This window comes from Austrofundulus limnaeus, unplaced genomic scaffold (assembly GCF_001266775.1).
Source record: "Austrofundulus limnaeus strain Quisiro unplaced genomic scaffold, Austrofundulus_limnaeus-1.0 Scaffold266, whole genome shotgun sequence".
Classification (NCBI taxonomy): domain Eukaryota; kingdom Metazoa; phylum Chordata; class Actinopteri; order Cyprinodontiformes; family Rivulidae; genus Austrofundulus; species Austrofundulus limnaeus.
The window spans coordinates 232840-244632 of NW_013952668.1; the positions used below are offsets into that span (position 1 = coordinate 232840).

An 11793-nucleotide genomic window follows, 5' to 3' on the forward strand; every position below is an offset into this window, starting at 1 on the left:
ATAATAAAGAGAAAAACAAAAACAATAGTGTGAATGCCTAATGGCATTCACACAATAATAATAAAGAGAAAAACAAAAACAATAGTGTGAATGCCTAATGGCATTCACACAATAATAATAAAGAGAAAAACAAAAACAATAGTGTGAATGCCTAATGGCATTCACACAATTAGATTTTAAATGTAACTAACAACATAAATTGGTTAGATTAAATTAAATCGGCTTTTAATGCTGTTGTGTAGCAATACAATATTAATATGAAGATCTCAAACTAAAAACAAACTTAAATTATGCATTAATTGAATTTGGGAGACATGTTAAAATGTGTTTTTTTTTCAGAACCACAACTGACACCACTTGCGACAGTCGGGGGTGGGTGGGGTACTACTCTTCTTCTGAATAAATGAAAACTATGTAACACAGTTGTTTACATTTAAATTCAAACTAATTCACCAAAGAAAAACCGGAGCTGGACTACAGAGAGATGAATATGAGTTAGATTTTTATTTCTCTGACTGTGTACGACCCACAGGAGACACAACATTAACAGCGGTCATCATTTCATTCTTTGGCTTTGGCAGGTCTGACGCTGCTAAAAATTACCGATTTTTTTATTTTTAATTTTTGGGATCTCTGAGAGCAGGACTTCAATCTCTGATCTCGTAAAGTTCTTCTTTTTAACTTTGCTATGTCATTTATGAATGAACACTTCCTGGTATGTGGGGCAGGAAGCTTAGGGTGGTAATTATGCTAATCTCCTCTCCTTGTGCACGAGCACCTGATACGCACTGATCAGTTTACGCAGCTCATTTACACACTTTTCCTGAAGATAGAAGAGTTTGTTGAATCTGACGTGACATGTTCGTACGAACCCTTCGTGTGAACAAAAGTAAGAGAAATTTAGGATAAGAATACGAAAATGTTCATGCATGAGGCCCATCATGACGTATAGCCTTAATTTTAGCTAAGCTTTTGGTACTTTGAACCAGCATTTTGCAACTTTTAGCTTTTAATTTGTCTTTCCTTACTTTTTTTTCTTGACTTTTTTTTTTACTTTCAGCTAGCTTCTGCTGCTTTTGGCTTTTATCTAGCATTGACTGAATGTTAGCAAATGTTTCTATTATTTTTTGGAGCGTTGTTACTTTTGTTCTATTTTATTGTTTTTTGGTTGTGTTTTGCTACTTTTAGTTAATGTTTTGTTCTATTCAACTTTTAGCTAGTGTTCATTTTTGGCATTAACACGTCAAATTTAGCTTCTATGTTTTTTTGTAAAATTTGACAAATGTAATTCTGAATGCTTACATTTAAAATACTGATGTCAACAATGGACAATGTAAAGATGATGCAGTCTGATTAAAATGATGTGTCAACCATTTACATCCAAACAGTTCTATTTATGTCTTCTTTTACCCAGTTTGTCTCAGACAGTTTGTCTCTAACAGTACTTGTTTTTTATGGTTTCGTTTTGTCGCAATGTCCTCACACACAAACCCTTATTGGCTTTCATTGTATCTTAGCAACACAATTTTCTCTTCGTGGAAAGTGGTGTCTGTTTTTAGACACAAAAAGGCAAATGTATCAAACAAAACCTCTTGTTTGGGACACATTTTGAACTGAAATGATGAACTTAATTGGATTTCCAGTAGTAAATTAATGACAACTGGAGAAAATCTTCCTCATCCACATGCTGAAGCTTCCAGATGTCACTTCTCCCTGCAACACTTATTACTAACTTGTTAAGAGCAAAATCTCAGACATGCTTACTTTAGTTTGTAATTATAGTGCAATCAGCAGTAAATTGTCTATCCTACTTCCTTCGGTAGCAAAATTTATTTTTTAAACTTTTTTAACTGTTTCCTCAGCTGAAGACACAATAATCTGATGGTGGTAACACAGTGACTGACACACGCAATAAGTTTAAACATCACTTTTGGAAAATGTTTATAATTTTATTCTCAACAGAAGTTTAACCAACTATTACTGATTATTGATTGTTGAAGAGAAAATGTTTAAATACAGTGAAGGCCAATGACAGTTTGGGGGGACACATTCGGCACACTTGGGGGATCGAATCCAAATACAGAAATATCTGAAAGATGTGCTAGAATTCATAAACAGTACATAATGTGTTTGCATTGTCATGTATGCATGTTTCCATTCAATGGTAAGATTTATGCACTGGTTTGTTTTTGCTACTTTCACTTTTATTACAACTTAAAAATGAGTTGTTTTGTACAGAAACATTTTATATATGTTAATCATTAAAAAAGAAATTGAAGGTTGTCATAGAGTTACAGTTTGAATCCATAATTGTGTAAAAAAAATACTGAAACGTGTAACAAACCTGTGAGTAAATATGTAAAAAAAACAAGCAGAAGTGAATAATATTCAGCTAAAACTATAAAACTTTTGTTCATTCTTTAACATTCACACACATTCCAGCAAAACTTCCTAATATTTATGTGTGAAACACGACTGTTACTATTTGGTGTACAATGCACACTTTCTCAACACAGTGAATACACAGTGTTGGAAAAATGTTAACCTCTAAACACCATATAATATTTACTGATCACCATGTAGAGTGAAGAAAGGAACATTTCAAACACAGCCAGAAACTTTTTCCCATCCCTGCTGCTAACCAGACAGCTAGCTGATCAAGGCTTAAAACAGCTTCAAATGGTTCAGTGTTTATTTGTTTTATTGAATTGTTGTCTTGAAAAAGCCACCAATAATAATTCTCCAACATTATTTTTACCTTTTTCCGTTTTCAGAGTAGCTTAAAGCAGTGAACACATTTACCTCCTATTTAGTTTAGCCACTTCATCAGCTAAAACACCCGGATGGGTTAAAAAAACACCAATGCAAAACAAATAAACTCTCACTGATCCAACAGTCTGTTCAGACTTATGTTCCTTTTTGGTTTATTGGTCTGTGGGTTTTAATATAAATACGGAAAACCTTGTGTATAAGATGTTCTGCTCTGAGACCCTCACAAAGGTTTGGAAATTTTATTTTCTTGACATAAAACCTGTGTGGCAATCAGACTAAAAACCTAAACTCATGTCATTTATAGACAAGCAATAATCTCTTCTGTCAAAGTGATTAATGCTGTTTTATTTTTATTTATTTATTCACCATCTTTGAACTTATTTAAAGCCTTCACTGAAAATCTGGAAGGTCCTGATGGTTTTCGTCTGCATTTCAGTCGTTTCTGTGACCCAGTAAACTTTGAATGATGTTTCTATTTGGAAGGACATCTGATGTCTATGTAGTCTGGGAAATTGCACTGTAAAAAATGAAATGTTGGGTTTACTTAACCATGTTATGTTACCTGGTTCCACTTAACTGAGTTGAGTAAATTCAAAGCAATATACCAGTTTTTTTGCGAAAGAACATGAGCATGTTGCTTTGAATTTACTCAACTCACTTAAGTGGAACCAGGTAACATAACATGGTTAAGTAAATCCAAGGTTTCATTTTTAGAGTGCGGTTGCCTCCAGGACACAAAAACTGGGGTTTTAATTTTGCAGCTATTTATTGTTCATAAGAAACTAAACAAAAAATAAAAGAAAAAAATACAAGTTGCACTTTTCTTTGTTCTTTTTGCTCAAACAAGAAATGACTTGCACAAAACAAAATGTAATCTGAACAAGAAGCTAACTCCTCAGAACCTATGGAACTAATATATATATATATATATATATATATAGTAAAATAATACAATATAAAACAAACAAATACAGCAGTGGGCTCTTTTCTGTAAAAAAATACACACAAATTAACCCTGATTTGCAAATGTTAAATGTTAAATTGTGGAGTCTCTAACATTCCACAAAGTTTAGATTTCACATTGGACACTGGACGTCACAGCTTAGCTGAACTTCAAGCTAAACACTAAGCAACATGCAATGTTTTGATTTACTGAAGCAATTGTTGAGAATTGAAAATTTCTAGCTTTCTTGGTTAACGGTCATTTTCTTACATGTATGGCAGGGCTTCAGTCAGAAAGCAGGATATCAGAAATTTTAAGCTGTTTAATAGAGAACTGTAGGGATGCATTCTGGGTACAGCGCAGCTAGGGGGGGGGCAGAGTACGAAGTAAAATGTAAGTATGGAATATTTTGACTTAAAACGCTCAATGAAGAAATGTTTCATTATTTTGTTGGGACTGGGGGCGTCACCCAGTGTAATGTAGTTCCAGTGCCTTGCTTGTAAGCACAAACAATGGTTGGAATTGTCTCTTAGTGGCTATAAACTAAAACCATGAGACAGGAGTGCAGTCAGAGGATACAGCTTCTGAGAGAAATGTACTTCTAACCCATGAGAGTTTGTTGTGATGAGACAATATTTACCGTGTGCAGAACATTGTCAGTATGTCACCCAGTGGGTAAGTGACACGCACATGAATGATGTATGACAGCTTTCACCCTCAGCTGGCACTGATATTGTTGAACAATAACATTTAAAGACCTCAGTTAGTGCTTTTAAATTCAGCCCATAAATTTAGCAAGTGCTCATCCACTAATGCATTTAAAAATTAGCAAAAGCCCTAAAGCACTAATCAGGAAATTATTTCCCTTATTGGTGTTTTAGGGGAACTGTGCCCACCACCATTTCACCAAACACCGTTGTTGTTTTTAGGAGAAATGTTCTGACAGCTTGATGCGGTCCTTGAATTTATACAAGAAGTACATCAAACCTATAGGCTTTTCCAAAGCTGCAGGATGCCGAACCCAAAAATTGCGACAATAATGGAAAAGTTGTGCTTTTCCATTAGTACCATTAATAACAAGAAAATCACAAAAAGCACCACAGCGTGAAAAGGCTATTTTATGAAGTCTAAAAACATTATTTCGGCAGAAGAAAAAGCTGCTTTCTTGTTATTGTGTGTAGTAAAATTTTATAGCCCTCCAAAGTATTTCCAAAACGCCTCTCGGTGGACGTGTTATCAGATGCTCTGCTGAATCCACAGAGATGGAATTTGTTAAGTGAATCTTGTGAAGTCTGAACATATCAGCTCAGCTTTGAAGTCTTGTGCTGATATGGGAAAGTGTTGATATGTTAATGTGAAAGAAAAAGTTAGTGTGCAAAAAAAAAAGACAAAAAGCTGCTGAATCATTTCTCAGACATGGGATAAGAAGAAAACTCGGTGGATTCCTCAAAAATCCAAGTGGAAAAATTTAGATAATACATTTTAGGATGTGGTGTGACACCACCACTGCGACGCCCCACTGCCCACACTTTTATTTTTTGAATTAATAAGTGGTGACCAGTGGTGACACGTACAGTGAGGAAATGGACCAAGATTCATTATTATGTGTGCATTAACTGGACAATTAATGAACTTTAAGAGTCTATTTTAGATGGACACCCCAGCATGCATGCTTGTCTGTAAATGAAATGGATTTTTCACATGTTTCTTGTCATGTCTTAAATATGTCCAGAATTCTTGTCCAGGACCTAAAATCAATTCAGTTATGACTCATATTTGTAAGTCTGTTCATTCATTTCTTCTGTTGTTCATTGTATATTTTGAATGCTCAGCCAGCATTCATTTAATTTATGTGCTGTAGTTCTGTTTGAGGATTTCAGATGCCATTACACTGAAATAAATGTACAGTCTCATCATACAGCAGACCTGTCAGAAGGAATTCACATATAGACATTCAGACTAACCCATCAGCTCCTGAAACTGGTTAGTTGGAGGTGTTTGAATGATCTGCACTGAATTTGATTGAAAGACAAATAAATTAATACATTTCAGAATTGATATATTTTTGCAACTCATATAGGTCTTTAATTTGAGTAAAGGGATTTTAAAGGTTTTAAAGTCTTAAATCAAACTTACTGATACTAGCAGAAACCCTGTGATGTTATTATGCGATGTTACACAAAAGATCATTTTAACACATCATTGATGCAATAGAATGCTAAAAAGCATTTTGTTGCTTTTTTATTTATTAACAGTTTCTGACACATCTTAATAAACTACAGTAAGTACTACTGGCTTTTATGTAAATCTACATTTGTATTTAAATTACATGTCAGTTCAAACACAAAGGATGGATGACCCAGCAGCCTGCTGCAGATTAGTGATGCTCCTTCAACCTCTGAAAGAGAAAAACATACAGAATAAGATTTGTCAAAATAAGTTCACCATTTTTTAGCATAACTCTAAAATATGTTGAACTTATTTTAGACCTCTGCTTGGATTTAAGTCCTGTTAGGGCAAAGTGACCAGAACTACATTAAAACATGCTATGTATGTATGTCAAATCTTTGATTTCTATTGAACTTTATTGTTTGAACTTGTAATAAGTGAACATAAACAAACATGTGAGCTTGACTTGTTAGTCACTCAGTGTCAAAAACAACACACACTTGAAGTTTTACCCAGTGTCTGATGTTTTGTCTATAATAGCAATTAGTGTTTCTAACATCCCTGTCTTTCTAGTAGAACAGCATCTCATGAAGCTCTGAACAGCCATTAATGAAACTATCACAAAGAAACAACTGAAAAAAACTCTACAACTGATTAACTTTTGGAATCACCCTAACAAGTGTAGGTTTTGAGTTTTTTATCTTTGTGTTTTTTAAGTCTTGTGTCTTTATGCTGTGCTCAGCCTGTTTGGTTCAGTCCTCTGAGTTTTTGGTCTTCTTGTCCGTTCCTGAAGTTTTTTCCTTCTTATGAGTATTTTGCTGCCTCAACAGCTTGAACCCAGTTCCTTTTTGACTTCTGAGCTCTGTGAGTTTTTGTGCCTGCTCCCAGGGTTTAATGTTTGTTATACTTGACAGGAAGCCACCACACCTAACTGACGACAACAAACACAAAATAGCTCTTGACTCTTGTCACTTTGACATTTATTGAGACAAAAGTTACACCATAACTTGTTAAACTGACATTTTGTGTAGTTTGCCATAACTTAAGAGCATAAAGGGGTAACATGAGCACCTTGGTTTTACATACTCTGACCCAAACTTTCTTTACGGCACATTTAATTTATCACCTGCAGGCATAAAAACCTTTTGTTTTGTATCATGTTTAATGTCATTTTTGCTGGTCTTATTTTAAAAAAATAGGTGAAATATTTACCTGAGCAAAGGTTATTTATGGCTGTGTTTTCATTCAGCGCCTGCAGCCTACCAAGACCATGTTGGATGCATCCTTCGTGTTCCAGGTAGACTGGATAAAATGACTGTGAAATGAGACGGTCCAGCCTTCGGGTGATGCTGTATGTTTGCGTGATCACGAGCTACCCCTTTACCATGGTGGTGCGTTTTACATCATGTGCCTTCAGACTTAAAATGCGTTGGGGCAAGTATTCACATGTCTGTTCAATAGAGCAGTGATTACCAACCAGGAGTACGTGTACCCCTTGGGGTACGCGAGCATATTACAGGGGGTACGTGGAAAAATTTCCCAGGAATGTAAAAAAATAAAATAAAAAGAGGACTGAAATTTGTAGTGCCCTGCGATTTCCACAATGCGGACAATGCAAACGGAATCACAGAACTGACACAAAATGGAATCCAGTGTAAAACGCGGAATCTCACGGAATTTGGTCATTTGGGGTATTTGATGTATTTTGGACGCTACTGCTTCCTGCACCTACCATTACCTGGTTTATTTATTTAATTACTTACTCACTTTCAAGGCAACATATTTATCTTTATGTTCAATTTGAGTTGACAAGATTAAAAAAGCCTGAGAATTAAACATTCTGTGGGGTTAAATAAATAATTTAATAATCAGCAGTTGTACATTATAGTTTGGGAGAATCATCATTATGTTTGATTGAGGGAGAACTAGTGGTATGACAAAATGGCTCAGGGGTTACACAAGTCTAAAAAGGTTGGGAACCACTGCACTAGAGGAATAGCTTCACAGCTAAAAACGTTACGTGAAAATAAATAAAAAAACATTAATATTTTGGGTTTTACTCCAGTATGTCATTGCAGTTGCATTTTATTTGATATCTCATTGGAGTATAAATTTCATCAGGGAAGTTGTTAAACTTACATTTAAATACAAATTCTTCTGTCAGTGATGAATTTGCAAACTATGCTGACTTGGTAAAGAAAACAACAACAACAACAACAACAACAACAACAACAACAACAACAACAACAATAAAAACTCTGTTGTCTTCATTATTTTGTTTACTTTTCTGATGGCACCATGGATCCTGGGATATTCTTGGCCAGGAAGGATATTCAGATGCAGCCTTTAATTAGGGGGTTTTGTGGTCCGCATTCATAAGCGGCTGACAAATGCGAACTCTTGAAGACGCAGCCCCTGAATGAAGACACAGCATCTGTCTGCCTGTCTGTTTTTTTTTTTTCTTACAAAAAAAAAGAGCAAATAGTCAATTCAAAGCCCAACAATTACTGAGGACTGAACAGACCACTGAGGTACTTTATCATCAAAGACATCTTATGTGTTGAACTTACTTTTGTTTCCTTCAGCTTTGGCAGGAAAGAATTTCATGATCCTTGTGGGCACATGCACACTCGTACAAGACACCTTAATCATACACATATAGTGTGAGTCAACCTGTGATTTGCCAGGCCTCTGTAGAGAAGCAGAAGCACTTCTGTTCCATCTATCACGGTAAATAAAAGTTGGACAAAGCCTGTTACCGATGTGTGAGAATCCAGAGATAACATTAAAGCCTTTCAGCTGAGAAAAAAAAGAACATTTTTCTAAATGGATCACAATCTCGACCAACTGCATGCCATCATGTTATTATCAGCACAATTTGTCAGCATGGCTCAGTGAGTAAAGTTAATGATGTACAGTGGGCATGCAGTTCTGGGCCAAAAAATATTTCCCTCTTTCTTTTTTTTCAGAGTTCTGTCTGCCTGTCTTTGTGTGTTTGTTTTTATCAAACCTCTCTGTGTCACTTTGAAGCATTTTAACACTATTTAGCATGTTTGTTTCTTTAAGCATGTAAGCTAAAACAGTGATCCATTAAAGGAAAACACATTGTGTGCAGCTTTTTGTGGATCGTTGTGATGAAATGAGACAAATCGGAACCGATTTGGGTCAAATCTTGTAAATGATCTCACAACGTGTATAAAAAAAGTTGGAAATGATGCTTAGCTACCACCACTGTTAGCTCAATATCTGTCAAATTGTCTGCATTAGACATTTTTGTGTTTGTTAATGTTAATTAGCTTTGGCAGTCTTTTTGGATCGTAGTGACTCCATAAGTTAATCAGTTTTAGATGTAAATCCCATGAGTGTTTCCTGAGTTTTATTCAAATCTGTGCAGTGATTCATGAGGGTTGTTTCCAGAAGCTAAATGTGCATCTATAGGTGATAATGCTCAGCTACTACCACACCAGATTTTGTTTAGTGTAAAACCAAATAAATTAAAGTCGTAAAGTTAGTTGGACATGGCAGCCATCTTGAAAGGCTTTGATTACAGTGGGTGATCAGCTGCAGATGTCCACCTCATGATGGTTTTCAGTTCCTCTGAAATCTGACTGAGATATTTTTATACAGATAAAGAAACAGAGAGAGAGAGACATGAGCAACAACACAATTGTCCTTTTCCCTTTGGCGGTGGTTGATAATGATTGTAGTATTTTAGAAAAGCGTGGCTGGAATGGTTTTTGCTTGGAGCTCTTGCAGGTTGAGATATTGATCTCAGCTTCCTGTAATGGCTCCAGTCCATTAACTCCACCCCACTTTCCATTAGGCAGTTACTTGCTTTTGAACATGGAGAACGGTACTGCCCACCTATTTTCTGTAGGTGAATCTCCACCTGGCAGCCAACCTGTGGCTTAATGCCATCCTATTTTCTCACTTCATTGTATCGTCTTTACTGCATTACTGGAGTTATACCAGGCACTACAGGCAGAATTTTATGTCTATCTAATAATTGTCATTGTATTACCAGTAAACAATATATCTGTAAAGTAGCCAGAAACCCTTCTTTCTCTTCCGTCTCTACTATAAACCACACAATTTAATTAATTATTTCTTATTTTTAACTGGATTTGCGAGCCCATTTTAGTGTGTTTAACTTTTCTTATTTTGACATGTTTATAATTCAAAGAGAAAAAAACGTTACTGTTTATTTGCATGTTGTGAAGGTATTCTTCACTTGCTTATTCTTTTTCTGTTTTCCAGCGGATAACCTGGTTAAAGTGATGACTGGTGTGTGAGGGATTTATCACTCAGATTGGGGGACAAACTATTCTAAAGGGAGGGGGTATGACCTTAAGAAAAAGACCGCCTCTCAGATGGATCAAAGCAATTTTTATAAACGTCAAACAAAAAGATTGTTTTCGGGGGAAAAAATCACTTTCCTGTGTGGAAAAAGCCTCAATCTACACATTACTGAGCTAAAAGACAAAAACAGCCAAGATTAAATTATTATGATATTATGCAAGTAAGCACTATGCACATCCCTGAATCAGCCAAAACATAATGACCACATTTTTAAATTAGAATAGGTCTTCCTTTTTACCAACAAAGCAGCTCTGAACAATCCAAACATCTGTGGGTGTATGAGTGAAGCATCAGCAGTGCTGTTGGTTTGGACCAGGTTGGTTTTTCTCAGATGCCATTAGATCTAGTCAGAGACTAGCTGACTTCACATCTGACTGTTTGTGTTAACCGTGGTTTTTGAGGGCCCACTGTTTCCTGTTGAGGGGGAGGTGTTACAGTAGGAGAATGCAGTTGTTATGTGGGAGATGAAGGGTGAATGGTCTGCAGAAATATTTAGGGTGGGTGGCAAGTGTCAAAATAAAATTCATGTAACCACGATGCTGGAAATGAGCAGTGTTACAAGATGAGAAATAACTGTTTTGCATATCAGACCAACTGCTTCAAGGCAATACAGCAACTGGATTTTTTTCCTGTTTTACCTTCATAGACATGAACATATGAGAGAGTTCAGTGTGAAGAATATCCTGCCAACAAAGGATTTCAGGTTGTTAAAGAAATGTGTTTTCTGAGCCGTAGAATCAAACGTTGGTGCAAACGTTGAGTTGGATAAAGTTTAAGATTATTTTTTAATTCAAAAACGTGAAACAAAAACCAAAATTTAGGACCAGTTTACCTTTGAACAATTATAAATTTTCTGATGTTCAACAAGCAGATGTGTTCAAACACATCAGTCCCAAGCATGAGAACACTTACATCCAAATGGTGAATTAAAAAAAAAATGTTAGTTTGGACTGAAGATGAGGTCGGGTTCAATAAAACAACAGAAGTCAGGTTCAGATCACTGTCACTCCATGTGTTAGCATTGAAGTCCACCAGCAGAATAATGGAGTCCAGCTGGAGCACCTACACTATATTAAGGCCTCCAAAGAGGCTGGTTACTCTACTGGCAACAATAGACAGAGTTCATTCCTCCAGCTGAAGATGCAGGGTAACTACCCTCTCACCAACCCACAGGCACTAACCCAGGGGGGCTATAGTTTGGCCCACAGCTCCACACCAGCTTGGGTCCTAACTCCAGGTGTGTCAAGGTAAACCCAACTATTTCTAGTCGGCACCTCTCAACCTCACACACAAGGTCAGGCTAGAGAGATCGCATTTTAGGCTTATCTTTGTAATAAATTAATAAGCAAATAAAATTAAATAAACAAACGGGCTTCTGTTTTGTAGCTAAAGATATTTGATTCTCATCTCGGAAGTTCTGTCAATTTAAAGCTGCAGAGTCTGGAGCTGCAAGTTGTAAACGTCCATCTTTGAATTAATCTCACTCCCCTCTCATATCAATTCATCCATCCATCCATCCATCCATTTTCTTCCGCCTATCCGGGGTCGGG

At 36.1% G+C, this 11793-nt stretch overlaps 1 protein-coding gene across 1 annotated transcript in view; it reads left to right on the top strand.

The window, feature by feature from the left end:
- The window catches only part of LOC106526237 (t-SNARE domain-containing protein 1), a gene marked incomplete at its 5' end in the record, with an annotated part of 65152 nt that overhangs the window by 22003 nt on the left and 31356 nt on the right, over positions 1-11793 (top strand).